The 16207-nt window shown below is 42.8% G+C and overlaps 1 protein-coding gene across 49 annotated transcripts in view; it reads right to left on the bottom strand.

Moving 5' to 3' along the window:
• Positions 1–15618, bottom strand: part of NUMB (NUMB endocytic adaptor protein) — a 193311-nt gene extending 177693 nt beyond the window's left edge. For 23 of the 49 annotated variants that reach the window (XM_063715222.1, XM_063715204.1, XM_009249258.4 and 20 more), the window contains exon 1: positions 10420–10549. The gene's annotated coding sequence lies outside the window, so the exon portion shown is untranslated. 49 annotated transcript variants of the gene reach the window in all.
• Positions 15619–16207: the final 589 nt, after the last annotated feature.

Here is a 16207-nt window from a genome sequence, read left to right on the forward strand (position 1 = left end):
GCATGAGCCACCGCATCTGGCCTCTAATATTTTCAATATAGTATTTGGGACTGCTGTCCTTGCAAGAGTTAAGGAAGACTTGGCTACTACAGGAAATATCTTTCCTTCATACCACCAATACTAGGTAATTTTCAAAAACAAGAATGAATCAACTCTTTAAAATAATCATTCAAAATTATGTTCACTGATGAGATTTGAAGTCCATTACATCATGAATGTGATGGAAATTGTACACCTTTCATCAGAGACAATAAATAATATAGCTTTTAACAGCTTTATTTTTTTTAATTTATAATAGAGATAGGGTCTTGATATGTTGCCCAGGCTTTTATCAAAACCCTAGGCTCAAGCAATTCTCCCTCCTTGGCTCCCAAAGTGCTGGGATTAAAGGCATGAGCCACCACACCAGGCCAGATTTTAACAGCTTTCTACAAATACAGATTTTTCTTTCATTTGACCAAATCCTTAACTAAGGAAGATACAGGGCTTAAATTCTGAAATAAAAACTATTTCTACTTGAATTGCGAAGATAAATGTATTAACTCTAGGGAAAAATAAACTGGTTCTAACTGGCATTTAGAACGAATTTAAAATCATTAACAATATCAGTAAATAAAATAATTCAATAAAAGCAATGATTTTAATAACAAAGTCAGTAAATAATACAATGCTCAATTTTTTTTTCTAGTAGTAGGATTAATGGTTTCCACTGTTGTCAAAAACTCACAGGTATTTGGAAGAGGACCAGGTACAGTCACATATCTTGGTATCCGAGGGGGACTCGATCCAGGACCCCATGGACACCAAAATCTGCGGATATCCCAGTTCCTTATGTATAATGGCATAGTACAGTTGGTCCTCTATATCCGTGGGTCCCACACGGAAGGATTCAACCAATCTTGCATCAAATATATTCGGAAAAAAAAATGGATGGTTGTAATGAACATGTACCTACTTTTCTTTCTTGTCATTATACCCTAAACAATACAGTATAACTATTTACATAATATTTATATTATATTAGATTGGTGCAAAAGTAATTGTGTTTTTGCTATTAATGGCAAAAGCTGCAATTACTTTTGCACCAACCTAATATTAAGTATTATAATTAATCTAGAGAAATGGTTCAAAGTATACGGGAGAATGTGAGCAGGTTATATGTAAATACTACACCATCTTATATAAGTGACTTGTGCATCTATGGATTTTGGTATATTGGGGTCCTGGAATCAATCCCCCACCAATACCTGTATTTGCATATAACCTGCACACATTCTCCCATATACGTTATATCATCTCTAGATTACTTATTAATATAATACCTAATACAGTGTAAAAGCTATGTAAATATTTATACTGTATTTATTCATATTATTTGTATTGTTTTATTTTTTACTGGGTTTTCTTTCCAAATATTTTCTATCAACAGCTGGTTGAATCCAAGGATGCAGAATACACAGATAAGGGCTGACTATAATATGATAAGATACACAGCCTGTGACCACACAACAAAATATTAGCTTCATTTACCCCATGTTTCAGTCTAATACACCAAAATAAACCAACCACAAAAACAAACTGAAGTAGTAAATATTTAAAATATATGTAATGCTTTGGTGTTTGTTTGTTTTTTGATACAGAGTCTCGCTCTGTCGCCCAGGCTGGAGTGCAGTGGCTCAGCTCACTGCAACCTCTGCCTCCCAAGTTCAAGCAATTCTCCTGCCTTAGCCTCCCGAGTAGCTGGGATTACAGGCATGCACCACTACTCCCAGCTAATTTTTGTATTTTTAGTAGACACAGGGTTTCGCCATGTTGGCCAGGCTGGTCTCGAACTCCTGACCTCAGGTGATCCGCCCACTTTGGCCTCCCCAAGTGCTGGGATTACAGATGTGAGCCACTGCACCCAGCCTTAAAATACATGTAATGTTTTAAAGTCGACTCTGGTTTTCCTAGCTGCCACAATGCTTACAATCACAGTATCTGGAATATTAGCCCATCCTAGAAAGAGAAGTCTATAATAGATCTAATGTTATAATTATTAATAGTTAACAATTATAATTTGTTAAGTGCCCACTACGGGCAAAATGCTATACACTACACAAAGTGCTTTTCATTTAATTCTCACCATCAGCCTGATATGGAGGATAGCATAAGCTCCATTTCATGGATGACAAAACTGAATCTAAAAGAAGTTTAATAAACTGCTCAATTAGTAAATTAACAATAAAGTCAAGATTCAAAATCATGGTCACACAATTATAAAACTTGAATTTTGTCCATTCTGTCATGCTGCCTCTGGACATAAATGATGCTCTTTCAATTTCATAATATGGCAGTTACAAATATATTTCTGTCATCATCAGGCTATTCCATGGTTCTGTGAGATACTAGATTGGAGGAAAAAAAAGTTTTATCTTGATTAAAGAATACTGGGAGCTAGGCTGGGCCCAGTGGCTCACACCTGTAATCCCAACACTTTGGGAGGCCAAGGCAGGTGGATCACTTGAGGTCAGGAGTTTGAGACCAGCCTGGCCAACATGGCGAAACCCTGTTTCTACCAAAAATACAAAAATTAGCCGGGCGTAGTGGCACACGCCTGTAATCTCAGCTACTCGGAAGGCTGACGCAGGATAATCGCTTGAACCCGGTAGGGGGAGGTTGCAGTGAGCCGAGATCGTGCCACAGCACTCCAGCCTGGGAGACAGAGTGAGACTCCATCTCAAAAAAAAAAAAGAATACTGGGAGTTAAAACTTCTTATAACAAAGTCGGTTATATTAAAAGAAATTAAGTAAATAAGCCAGACGCAGTGACTCATGCCTGTAATCCCAGCACTTTGGGAGGCCAAGGCAGGAGGATCACTTGAGGCCAGGAGTTCAAGACCAGCCTAAGCAACACGGTGAAACCCCATCTCTACTAAAAATACAAAAAAATTAGCTGGGCATGGTGGTTGGCACCTGTAATCCCAGCTACTTGGGAGGCTGAGGCAGGAGAACTGCTTGAACCCAAGAGGTGGAGGTTGCAGTAAGCCAAGATTACGCCACTGCACTCCATCCTGGGTGACAGAGCAGGACTCTGTCTCAAAAAAAAACAAAAACAAAAACAAAAAAACAAAAAAACCCAACACTTTGGGAGGCTGAGGCAGGCGGATCACGAGGTCAGGAGTTCAAGACCAGCCTGGCCAATATGGTGAAACCCCATCTCTACTAAAAATACAAAAAACTAGCCAGGTGTGGTGGCATGTGCCTGTAGTCCCAGCTATTCGGGAGGCTAAAGCAGGAGAATTGCTTGAACCCACAAGGCGGAGGTTGCAGTGAGCCAAGATTGAGCCACTGCACTCTAGCCTGGGCAATAGAGGGAGACACCGTCTTAAAAAAAAAAAAAACCCACAACAAAAATTAGCCAGGCATAGTGGCATGCCCCTGTAGTCCCAGCTACTCGGGAGCCTGATGTAGGACAATTGCCTGAACCTGGGAGGCGGAGATTTCAGTGAGCTGAGATCGTGCCACTGCACTCCAGCCTGGGCATCTTTAAATAAAAGAAATTAAGTAAATAAATCTTCACAAATTATCTACATGATAAAATCAAAATGTACCTGAGATGTACATATGCACAAGTGACTAGACGAAAGTATCACTATTACTTTTCCAAAGTCAAAGGTAACCAAGGCCAATCTTAAATAAAGTTACAAATTTAGCTGATTTCTGTGTCCCTGGTTGCCCCAGCTTTGCCTTTATTCAGAGCTAAGCAGTATTCTACAGTTTTTCCCTCTTCTTCCCTAATTAAACTAGAAATATTCCAAATTAACTACAATTTACCTTAATATAATCAAGTTACCATAATTAAGATTTTGCTGTCCTACTCAGATAATTGAAGACTTTGATCTTGGTTAAAAGAATGTAAGATAGCCTGGGCACGGTAGCTCATGCCTGTAATCCCAACACTTTGGGAGGATTGCCTGAGTTTAGGAGTTTAACAAGACCCTGTCTCTACCCCCACCAAAAAAAAAAACTGGCCAGGCGTGATGGCTTACACCTGGAATCCCAGCACTTTGGGAGGCCAGGGTGGATGGATCACCTGAGACCAGGAGTTCAAGACCAGCCTGATCAAAATGGTGAAACCTCGTCTCTACTAAAATGGAAAAATTAGCGGGGTGTGGTAGCGCACACCTGTAATCCCAGCTACTAGGGAAGATGTGGCAGGAGAATCGCCTGAACCCAGGAAGTGGAGGTTGCGGTGAGCCAAAATCGTGCCATTGTACTCCAGCCTGGGCAATGAGAACGAAACTCTGTCTCAAAAAAAAAAAAAAAACTGGGCAGCCTGTAGTCCCAGCGACTGGAGAGGCTGAGGCAGGAGGATCACCTGAGCCCAGAATGCTGAGGCTGCAGTGAGCTGAGATCATGCCACTGCACACTCCCTCCAAGTCAAAAGAGCAAGACACTGTCTCAAAAAAAAGGAATGTAACTTATCAGCAAACAAGTGGGGAGAAATAGGGTTTTCGTGGGTAGAGAGGGGGAAGTCACTGAACGTTAATTACTAATACAGCAACTCCTTGGTTAATCCATTTAAGATGACTAGGGGGTCTCTTCCTAATCTCATACTCCACTGGAGAGAACAAGTGGGAAAGGTTGGACTAGTTAAGGTTGCTGGGGACCTCCCAAGAGCTGCAGAAGCAGAGATAAGACGAGCCTTCTTCTAAATCCACATGGTCCTTCCAAGGCTCTCATCCTCTAGGACTACCACTTCTCAGTCTACTTACTTGCCTTCTGACATGCTTTCTTGAGGGGAAGAAAACAAAGGAAGAGTAATAACAAGCAGCAGAAACTGCAGAGAATGAAAAATAAGTCCATAGGAGAATGTTGCAAATAGAATCATCCTCCTTTTCATATGTCACTCCAGGAAAACTGCCAAGAACCACTCATTCCTCTAGATACACTTCCTGCAGATCCTCCAGACTCCTCCCTTAAGCAAGTCAGTATTCTCCTTATTCTCCCTTCATTTCAATCCTCCTTTTGCCTCAAGATTTCGAAGTGCGCTTTTTTTTATGGTTTCTTTTTGTTCTGTTTTGTTTGAGACAGAGTTTCTTTCTTGTTGCCCAGGCTGGAGTACAATGGCGTGCTATTGGCTCACTGTAACCTCTGCCTCCTGGGTTCAAGTGATTCTCCTGCCTCAGCCTCCTGCGTAGCTGGGATTACAGGTATGCACCACCATGCCTGGCTAATTTTGTATTTTTAGTAGAAACGGGATTTCTCCATGTTGGTCAGGCTAGTCTCAAACTCCTGACCTCAGGTGATCCGCCCGCCTCAGCCTCCCAAAGTGCTGGGATTACAGGCATGAGCCACCGCGCCCAGCCTCAAAGTGCATGTTTCATAATCTCCAAAATATATGGCAATATTGTACCTAGTATTTAATGATATCTTATTTATCACTACCTGTGTGCTGCAGCTGAACATACATCCTAAAGCCTTGTATAGTATTTCTACCTCTTATAATAAAATTTATAATATGTTACATTACATTACTAAAACAAATTTTCCTTTTTTTTTTTTTTCAAGACAGAGTCTCGCTTTGTCGCCCAGGATGGAGTGCAGTGGCGCGATCTTGGCTCACTGCAACCTCCGCCTCCTAGGTTCAAGAGATTCTCCTGCCTCAGCCTCCCAAGTAGCTGGGACTACAGTCGCATGCCACCATGCCCAGCTAATTTTTTGTGTTTTTAGTAGAGATGGGGTTTCACTGTATTAGCCAGGATGGTCTCGATCTCCTGACCTCATGATCCGTCTGCCTCGGCCTCCCAAAGTGTTGGGATTAAAGACATGAGCCGCTGCACCCGGCCCCTTAAACAAATTTTCTTTGCCACTAAAGGATGCACTATAATGTCAAGATTAAAAAAATAAGATAGCAAAAAAAAATTTTTTTAATTTAAGGAGTATGTTGTCTTATTTCTCCCCAGCCCTATCAAGAAAACATAAAATGAGGGAGGGAAAAAGGCGGGGGAAACGGTTGAAGAACTATTGGATACTATGCTCACTACTTGGGTGACAGGACCAATCATACCCCAAACCTCAGCATCACACAGTATACCCATATAACCAACCTGCATATGTACTCTCAGAATCTAAACTAAAAGTTGAAATTTTTTTTAAAAAAAGGGAAAAAATTCAGAGTTCAGAAATCTGCAGAATTCAAGATCTATTCTCTAGAAATCAAAACCTGTTACACACAATAGATGTGTTTTGGCAAGTCCAAAGTAAAATGTAGCTTTTCAAGTACTCTATTATATAAAATACTTTTTTAAAGGTAATTAGTTTAGGAAGTTTTGAAGCAAACTAAAAAACCAGATATAGGGGTTTTATACTTTTACAGAACTAGATTTTCAGTTACCCACATTTCTATTCGAATTTATTGTACAGAGAGTTGGAGAGCAGGAAGCAGAAAAGTAGATCAGAGGCTTATAAAACAAGACAAGGCTTCTCTGAAATAGAAAATAAACTTAATTAACTAGTGTTAATTGAACTTCTACTTTTTAAAATCACTTACCTAAATAAAACTTCAGTATGTGTAACTGAGTCTCACTAAATAGCACAGTTAGGATTTTGGGATTTAAAAACCACCATTTATTCAACTACAGATAACCAAATCCCACTGCAAAATTATTTGGGCAATCAAAGCTATTCCTAGATAAGCATAATCAGATGAATAATAAGTCCACTTATTAAAACCAGGTAATCAAACTGCTCAATGTTCTCAATTATGAAGAATGAACTTTTCTATTTGTCATATAGGATTTCTCATTCTTATCATTTGGTGTAGAACTGAATGATCTATATAAATGTACCATGACTTAAACAACAACTCTAGTGGTAAGAATAATCCACTGAACTCAATGCAAGAAATCAAAAGCTTTCCTTCTCGAAACTTATGTCACAGAAAAAAAGTAGTAAATTTATTTTGTGAAAAGACTGCATCTGCTTTAGAACTCAGACATGCAATGGTTATATGCCTTGCAGTCTTCCAAACAAAAATAAAAATTTTAAGGAAATATAATCTGAAATAAAACTAAAAATGATTTTTGAGAGAGAAAAAAATAATCCAAAAATCCTGATGCAAAGCTATACCAACAGGTTCTTCACAATTTCATAAAACATTAATGAAGAGGTTACATAATCCCCTGGATTAAAGATTTTAAAGAAAGCTGCAAGGATCTCTTTTTTTCAATACTGCTTCCTCTGTTCTTAACAGCCATAAAAACAGATCTAAATCAACTCCTAAATATAAACCATCTAGCTTTCAATGGAAGAAAAATCAAACCACGTACAGATAAAACACATATATTCTTCTTAAAAACACACTGTAAATTACATTTAGGTTCCTCAAACAAGTTTACAACATGTACCACATCCAGTTTATTCTCAAGGGAGAAAACCATCAAAACAAAAGCTCCCGCTTAATAAATGATTTACTTTGTAGTTAAGCCTCTATCCCGGGTGCATTTTGCTGTCACATATTACCACTATTTCTTTTCTCTACAAAGACCTAGAAATAGTATATCTAGTTCCTTTAAAAATATCTGTATATGTTTTATATTAGTGTAAGGACAAGAAATACTTAATATTTTTACTCTCTAAAAAGGAAATATCTTTTCATTTTTCTCTTTTGCAATGTTTCTTACTTTGTTTTCACTTATTTTCTATACATGAAATTTTCTCAAGCCAGTCCATTTCAGTGTTGTTTACTGTCAATATGTCTGTGTATACTCAGGTTTTTACAAAAAATGCTTTACAGTACAGTGATAAAAAAGAAAGGGTGAACAAGAGGGCACAAGTGAAACAAAAGCGGACCACATCTGAGAAACACCATTCAATTTCTCTGCCTCAGATTCCCTTAAGTTCTCATGCCAAAGATTCTTAATATCCAAAAAAGTTCCAGAGTCAGAGGCATAACACAATATGTGACAAGACAAACACAGGAGGAACCAAATCAGAAACTGAAGAAATTTAATAGAATATAATACTCCCCAAAAAAACTTTTTTTTTTTTTTTTTTTTTAAGATGGAGTTTCACTCTTGTTGCCCAGACTGGAGTGCAATGGCATGATCTCAGCTCACTGCAACCTCCACCTCCGGGGTTCAAGCAATTCTCCAGCCTCAGCCTTCCAAGTAGCTGGGATTACAGGCACGCGCCACCACACCCGGCTAATTTTGTATTTTTATTTAAGACGGGGGGTCTCACCATGTTGGTCAGGCTGATCTTGAACTCCTGACCTCAAGTGATCCACCCGCCTCGGCCTCCCAAAGTGCTGGGATTACAGGCGTGAGCCACCGCGCCCAGCTTTCAGACTTTTTTAACTGTAAGAAATATATTTTATCCTTTGGCCAGGAACTCAAAAAAAGAAATACACTTTACATTGTGACCTAGTACATACATGTAGGAGAAAAGTTTCCCAAAACAATACTTTTCCTTACCAAATGCAATGTCAGTTTATTCTGTTCTACATTTTATTTTCAATGCTGGTAAAAACTCACAACATTGATTTTATAAATTACTAATAAATCACAATCCACAATTTGAAAAACACAGGCTTAAAAATGGGTATCCTTTATAATAGGATCTTTTGGGCAATTTGCCTCTACCTGTCTCTTTAGCAGGATGGGCAGGTATTTTAAAGTTGCTACCATTATTACCGGTTTCATTAAAGTGGTTCTTAAAGTGTGGTCCTCTGACCAACGTGATCATTTGAGATAAATATAAATTATTGGGCCCCACCCCAGACCTACTGAAACCCCCAGGTGGAGCCAAGCAATCTACATTTTACCAAGCCCTCCAGGTGATTTTGATGCAAGCTAACATCTGCGAGCCAGGTCTTTATCTTCTATTTAAGAAGTCAGGTCTTTATCGTCTACTGAACAATCCAGTACACACTACTATGTGCCAGTCACTAACCTAAAAGCTCTACAAATACCGACTCACATGAAAAAAAAAACACGACCACCACCTTATAAAGTAGGAACTATTACTATCAGCATTCTGATGAGGAAACTGCACAGAAACTTAGCTAAGTGGTGGAACTGGAACTCAAACTTCTTTTCACTTTAGCCGAGTATGCCTGCCCTCTTTCTCATAGGTATCTACTTCTACTCCTTTAGTTCAGCTACTCCTCCCCTTTTCCCTCTCAAATTCCCCACCCTGTCAATGAACCTATTTCCTAATATTACTGCCATCATCCTAAAACAAATTTCTTTTCTAAAACAAGTCACTTAACCTTGCTTTTAGGAGCTTTGCTTTGGTCCTAGATGTCATCTTGGTATTAATTATGAAACTGAAGTTTCTTCTATTTCTGAAGACCTGTGAACCTACATGGCTCCACTGTTAATTCCTCATATATCTACTGTCCTAGCCAGTTCCACGAAACCATTACTCTCTCCTCGGGGAACTTTCTTTCTCTACCTTATCTACTATCCCCTCCTATAGGGATTCTCCCCCACCTCCGTCCATCTCCGTCCCATTTTGCATGACTCCTCTCCGACCGCGGGAACTTCCACTTCCCTGCTGGCTCTTCACCCCGGTCTCAAAGGCGAGCCACTCCTCGAGGACTTCTTTCCTGGTCCCCTAGGGATCCTCAGACCCGGAGCGGCCAGGCCAGTTGGATCTCCCATCCCAGCTCAGCTATGGGGGCGCAGGGCGCTCCGGTTCCTCCCCCAGGCGGTGCAAGATCTCTACTCGTCCGACCCTCCGAAAACCCGCTGCTCCTCATCTCCCCAGGAGCCCCCTCCCTTGGACAGTCGCTTTTCTCAGGAGGGTCCCCAACCCCCTCCGAGCGTTTCCTCAGACGCCCCTACTTGAAGCAAGTCTGCTCCCTGTCACCCGGGACCCCGGCCACCCTCGGCCTCCCTACCTCCCTCGGACCCGGGCCACTCCCAGTTCCCCTACCCCCCACCCCGCTCTCTCCACACCGGCCGCTGCCGGGCTTCCCGGGTTCCTCTTCTCCCTGGCACCCAAGCCGTCCGGGGTATTCCCAAGACACCCCGCCCTCGGAGCAGGTCGTTACAGGTCACCCCCTCTCTGGGACCCTGGCCGCTTCCGTTTCCTCAGATACCTACTCCTCATACACTGGCCGCCGGTCAGCGCCCTAGACCGGAGCAGCTGGAAGTCGCAAGGGACCTCCTGGCCTGACCCGCGCGGGTCCGGCCGTAGCCTACCTTCCTCGGGAGAACTCCGCAGCCAGAAGCCGAGCCATTCTCCCCCTAGCCCAGTCAGCGCGAACTCGCCGCCGCCCCCGCCGCCTCCGCCCTGGCCCCGGCCCCGGCCCGGGCCCCGACCCGAAGGCCAGGCCCCCTTCCTCCGGCCTCCGCCTCCGGAGTGCTGAGCTGGAGATTCCGCCCCGCGACGGCCCCCAGATCTCTGACCCGCGTTACCGGCACTCACCTGCCGCTGCCCCTGACCAACTCAAGCGCCACTGCCTCTACCTCGGCCGCCAGTGGCCACCAAGCGCCACCACCTCCCCCATGACAACAGGCCCACCCTCTTTCATACTTCTAACCTATCCATTGGATAGTGGGGCGGCAGCTCTCCTCTCTGATTGGCTTAGTGTATCCGCCCGTCATCGCTCTTTACCGCCCCTTTTCCTAAACCCGGTATTCGCCCCGCCCGGACCTGGAGTGCCCTAGCCCAAGCTTTAGTTGTAATTGGTTGAGGGTTGGGCAATTCGAAGTTATGATAGGCTGCTAAAAGTGTCTGTTAAGCTAACTGGCAAGAGATGTGACGGTTAAGGTTGATTCACGCTTGTGCACAGTTTGGTTGCGCAGTAGAAAGCAAAGGCAGGGTAGACGCTCACATCCGTGGTTACCCGGGAAGGGTTAACTCTTTGTTGTAGAGTTTTCTCTGTAAACTCTTCCACTTCTCCAGCTCCCTTCCTGCAAGGAGAAGCTTATCTCTGCTAGCTTTATTCATAGGGGTAGTACTTACAAAACACCAACTTCAGAGGTTGTGTTTAAGAAGTGTTTCCAAGCCCTGGGGAGAAAGGTATCAGAGAGATAAAAATGTCCCCTTCTTTTCTTTGGTCTCAATGCACCCAATTTCATTGAAGTTCTTTCCAGGAGCCTCAATGCTAAAGGGCAAAGCGCAAACTTTCATTTAGCAGAAATCAGTCAACTTCCGTTGCAATTATAAATGTCGTCAATAAACTGAAGTGGCGTATTGAGAGTTCTCCAGCTTCCAGATCCACTCCTGACTGACCCCTGCCAATTGACCAGACAGCCATTAGCAACTTTTTTTTTTTTTTCAGACGGAGTTTCTCTCTTGTTGCCCAGGCTGGAGTGCAATGGCGCTATCTCGGCTCATCGCAACCTACGCCTCCCAGGTTCAAGCGATTCTCCTACCTTAGCCTCCCGAGTAGCTGGGATTATAGGCATGAGACGGGGTTTCTCCATGTTGGTCAGGCTGGTCTCGAACTCCCAACCTCAGGTGATCTGCCCGCCTCGGCATCCCTAAGTGCTGGTATTACAGGCGTGAGCCACCGCGCCCGGCCCGCAACTTTCTAATAAGCGGGCCACATTATACCCTTGTGATGCTCTGGAAATGAGAATTCTGCTTTCCCCCACCTCTCACTGCCACTTTGTTTTTCTGTTCAGCAGTTCTTAAATAGCCCTACTAGCTGTGTGTCAGATACTTTAAAAGCTTCTCTCTCTCTTTTTTTTTTTCTAAACCTCTCTTCCTAGCAGTCTAAATTAGGGCCATTGAATGAATTGCCGGGTTGTGGTTTTTTTTTTTTTTTTTTTTCTCACTTGGCACAATGCACAAGAATAAATGATTGCATTTTTTATTCACTTGGGTACAAATCACAGTAGGCATTTTTGAGAAATCTGGTGTTGCTATAAAAACTTTTGTGCTCCTAGAAATATATTCATCATTAGCTTTTTGCTTTTCCTTTTTTTCACCCACTTTTCCTGCTCCTAAATAACAAAATGCTGGTCTGATTACTCTTTCAATTTCTAAATCAGATTTAAATGTACCTTCTCACAACCCCACCTATGATACATATACCCATGGGCCATGAAACATAACACCCAGGGATAGGTTAAGACACTGTCAGGCCGTGCGGTGGCTCACGCCTGTAATCCCAGCACTCTGGGAGGCCGAGCAGGGCAGATCACCTGAGGTCAGGAGTTTGAGACCAGCCTGGCCAACATGGTGAAACCCCTGTCTCTACAGATGGTGCCACTGCACTCCAGCCTGGGCAACAGAGCGAGACTCTGTCTTAAAAAAAAAAAAAAAAAAAAAAAAAGGAGGCATTCACCTCAAGGAGGTGGACTTTGGAAATTTTATGCTTTGTCCCTTTCTTCTTTCTGCTAACTCTTTGTCTCATATTTCTTCTATTTACTAACCTCCTTGTTCTTTGCAGAGCAAGCTACAAAGAGTCTAAAACTGTATGGTTTATTATTCAGAAAAATATTGTCTTTTTTCTAGCCTATATTTTTAGTCAAGTTTAAATAAAGTACATACTTCTATCACCAAACTAAGCAGAAATTATCCCTCCAGTAACTATACATAACAATAAAGTGCCTTTTCCTAGTTATTTTCCGGAACTTTCCTCCCCCTTCTCTCTTCCTCACCTTCCAATTTAGAAATAACCTCCCATTCAATTCAATGACTCACAAAAAGCCTGTGAAAGGAAAGTGGAAAAGCCAAAATAACTTAAAGATGTCTGAATCATTCAGTTGAAGATCAGACATTGACCATGATAAGATAGACGCCAAGATATAAGGCAAGCCTGAGCTAACATCCCATAACATATGAAGTAATGCAAATGTGAAGATGCCCCAAGAAAAAGCAAATTCCAGTATGTCCTTTTACACAGCCTTTTAATATATCACCAGCAGCTTGCTTCTCTCTAGTCTTGGCAGTGTGCCGTGCTACCAATTTTAGAGCAAGTTAGAAGACAATTAATGTCCTGACAGATAGGAAACAATAACGTCATAGGAGGGCATGACCATTATTTTGATACTTTGGGTAATAATGGCTCTTGCACAGCCATAGTGACTAGGTGCCATAGAGAACATAGAATTAGGCCAGCCTTGCTAAGAGGACTTGCCATCTAAGTTGAGGAATGCAGCGAAATTACTATCACAAAACTAGTTGGAAAATTGTCACAAAAGTCAGCCGCTATTTCATACACTAAAAAAAAAAAAGAAAAAAGCATGCATAAATGCTTTTGCTCATATACACACATCTATCATTCCTATTCTTTGTGAATACCAGTTAAGAAAGGACATATAAAATAAATATGTTACAACCTAGTAAGAAGTGGGAAAACCTTAAGGAAGGTTTTAAGGAACATGCCTTGAAATAACAGAAGGCTATTGTGTTATCAAAGACTGTGCAGTACTGGAGGGGTTATTGCTTGTATCTTACATTTTGCTTTCATGTGCACAAGGTAACCCGATCGTGTAATTACTCCATCCAGCTTTTCTCTTTTCTTTCCTGTGTTTTGTGCTTCTCCATCATTCTCAGGGCTCCCTCTCAGAAAGCAAGAACACTGGAGTCTGGGAGTCTGCAGCTTCCTGTTGCATGGCTGGCTGTGGAGGTCCTGCAGATGGTATCTGTTCAGAGCCACTTGGGCACGACCAAGATGGCAGGCACATTCGGGGCAAAAATAGCATTTATAAATCCCAATTAAGCAGAAAATAGAGGACTCAGAGTGAAGTCCAATATCTGAGGAGTGATATAGTGTGCCTTGGGCTTTCCTGTACACTAATGCTGTTTCTCCTGCTCTTTCATAATATCAGTTTTCAAGAGAGAAGAATCCAAGTCTCCTTGCATTTCTATTTTAGCCCACAGGGGCAGTCTCACTAGGGAAAGGATCCATTTTTTGCTTTTGGATTTTTTTCCTCTGGATTCTACACACGATTCCTATTCCAACTAGATTAGAGAAATAAACAACCGGTGGAGAAGAAAATCGCTCAGATAGCAGACAAGGGCCAGAGCTGCCTGCCACTAGCAGTTGGAGGCAAGCCAAAATATTTGATAAGAGGTAGTTTCCTGAGTTAGGGATCCCTGAGGGTGGAGGCTGACAAAGATGAAGGGATTAGAGAGAAGGGGAGGGAAAAGGAGGGAAGAGGAGGAGATGAGGGGGCAGGAGAGAAAAGGGTAAGAAAAGCTAGAAAAACAGTCAAAAAATCCAATCAGAGTGCTGAGCCAGCTTACAGTCCTGCCTTGCCTACCCCCTACCCCCAGCCATGTGGACTTTACACTGGGTTGCATAATTACACCAGCAAAGTGCAGCCTCTGCCACTGGTTAAAAGGGAAGGCGTGCCAGGCTCCAGCCTATGGGACTGTTGTTCTGCTGCCACCTGGAAATCCTCCTAGAGCTCAAAGCCTGCTGCTCTGGGCAAAGCTGACAAGGAAGGACAGATTCATGCAGCCAACCAAGGAGCATACCTTCGTTTGATTTCCTTAAGGTGACCACTGGCAAAAAGCACTGGCTAAACAAAGGGAGACTATCTGGGAGAAGGTGTTTTTACCCTTTCAAGCTGGGGTGCTTTCACCACAGGGAAGTGCCACGCTGCTTTCCGCGATGGAACAAGGCACTGTGGTTCCAAAGTTCAAGGCTCTGTTTCAGGGATGGGAAGGAAAAAAAAATCAGTGAAAGAAGGTGTTCTGGTCTCTCAGGCAGAACCATTTGTTATCTGATTCCAGAGCTCATGTAATTTTTAAATACCACACAATGCATTTTCATTACTAAATGCATTCATTTTCATCCTCAAGAAAAGTGTATGCCCCCTTCCACCTGCTTTACATAATATGGGTAAGATGGCTTGAGTGCCTGTAAAAATGGATGGACTGTAGCTCTCAGTTCTGCCATTGTGCTATTGACTGGAGCTCCTGGTTACTATCACCAGATCTATGGGTGGATCAGCCATTCTTCTGCAGCAGGGAGTGGACCGACTCAAAGCACTTAGCACCATTTAAACTTTTGTCCATCTCTGTTTTTATGCACACAAAGAGTTTCCTGGAAACATGGCTATACTCCAAGGATTTCAGAGAGTAGAATTCTTCCAGAACTGCAGTGTCCCAATCACTTGGAACCTCATGAGAAAGCAGACTTAAATTCAGACCCTAGAACCTAGAACCTAATATTGTCCAAAAGCTTTGGCTCTGCCATTTACCAACTGTGTAATTTGGGGAACATTGATTCATCACCCTAAAGCTTCATTTTCTTCATCTATAAAACGAGATACGTATTAGCTATCTTGTCTTGCATAACAAATTACCCCAAAACTCAGTAGCTTAAAACAACGTTTATCGTCTCAGTTCCTGTGGGTCAACTCTCTGGCTTTGGGTCTCTTGTAAGACCACAGTCATCTCAAGCTCAGTTGGGACAGATCTGCTTCCTGCCTCACTCACCTGGTTATTGTTGGCAGGACTCGCTTCCTAAGGCCTTAGTTCCCCAGGAGCTGTTGGCCAGAAGCCTCCCTCGGTGCCCTGCCTCATGGGCCTCTTCGTAGAGCATCTCACAACGTGGCAGCTTACTTCATCAGTGCAAGCAAGCAAGAGCAAGAGAGAGGGCTCACCAGAGGGAGTAATAGCAAAACAGAAGGCATAGTCTTTTGTAATCCAATCACGGATGTGACATCCCATCACTGTTGCCACATCCTGTGAGTTAGAAGTAAGTCATTAGGTCCAGCCCACACTCAAAGAGATTACACAAGGATGTAAAGACCAGCAAGAGGATCATTGGGAGCTATTTTAGAAGCAGCCTACTCTAAGATAATAATAATATCTAGGGTTTGTTTAAAATTTAAATTAGAGACTGCATGGTGGCAGCTACTTGGGAGGCTGAGGTGGGAGTCTCACTTGAGGCCAGGGATTTGAAGCCAGCTTGGGCAACATAGTGAGACTCCTCCATCTCTTAAAAAAAAAAGAAAGAAATAGAGGCTGGACGCGGTGGCTCAAGCCTGTAATCCCAGCACTTTGGGAGGCCTAGGCGGGCGGATCACGAGGTCAGGAGATCGAGACCATCCTGGCTAACACGGTGAAACCCCGTCTCTACTAAAAATGCAAAAAATTAGCTGGGCGTGGTGGCAGGCGCCTGTAGTCCCAGCTACTCGGGAGGCTGAGGCAGGAGAATGGTGTGAACCCGGGAGGCGGAGCTTGCAGTGGGCCGAGATCTCGCCACTGCACTCTAGCCTGGGCGACAGAGCGAGACTCCGTCTCA

This window comes from Pongo abelii, chromosome 15, assembly GCF_028885655.2.
Source record: "Pongo abelii isolate AG06213 chromosome 15, NHGRI_mPonAbe1-v2.0_pri, whole genome shotgun sequence".
Lineage (NCBI taxonomy): Eukaryota > Metazoa > Chordata > Mammalia > Primates > Hominidae > Pongo > Pongo abelii.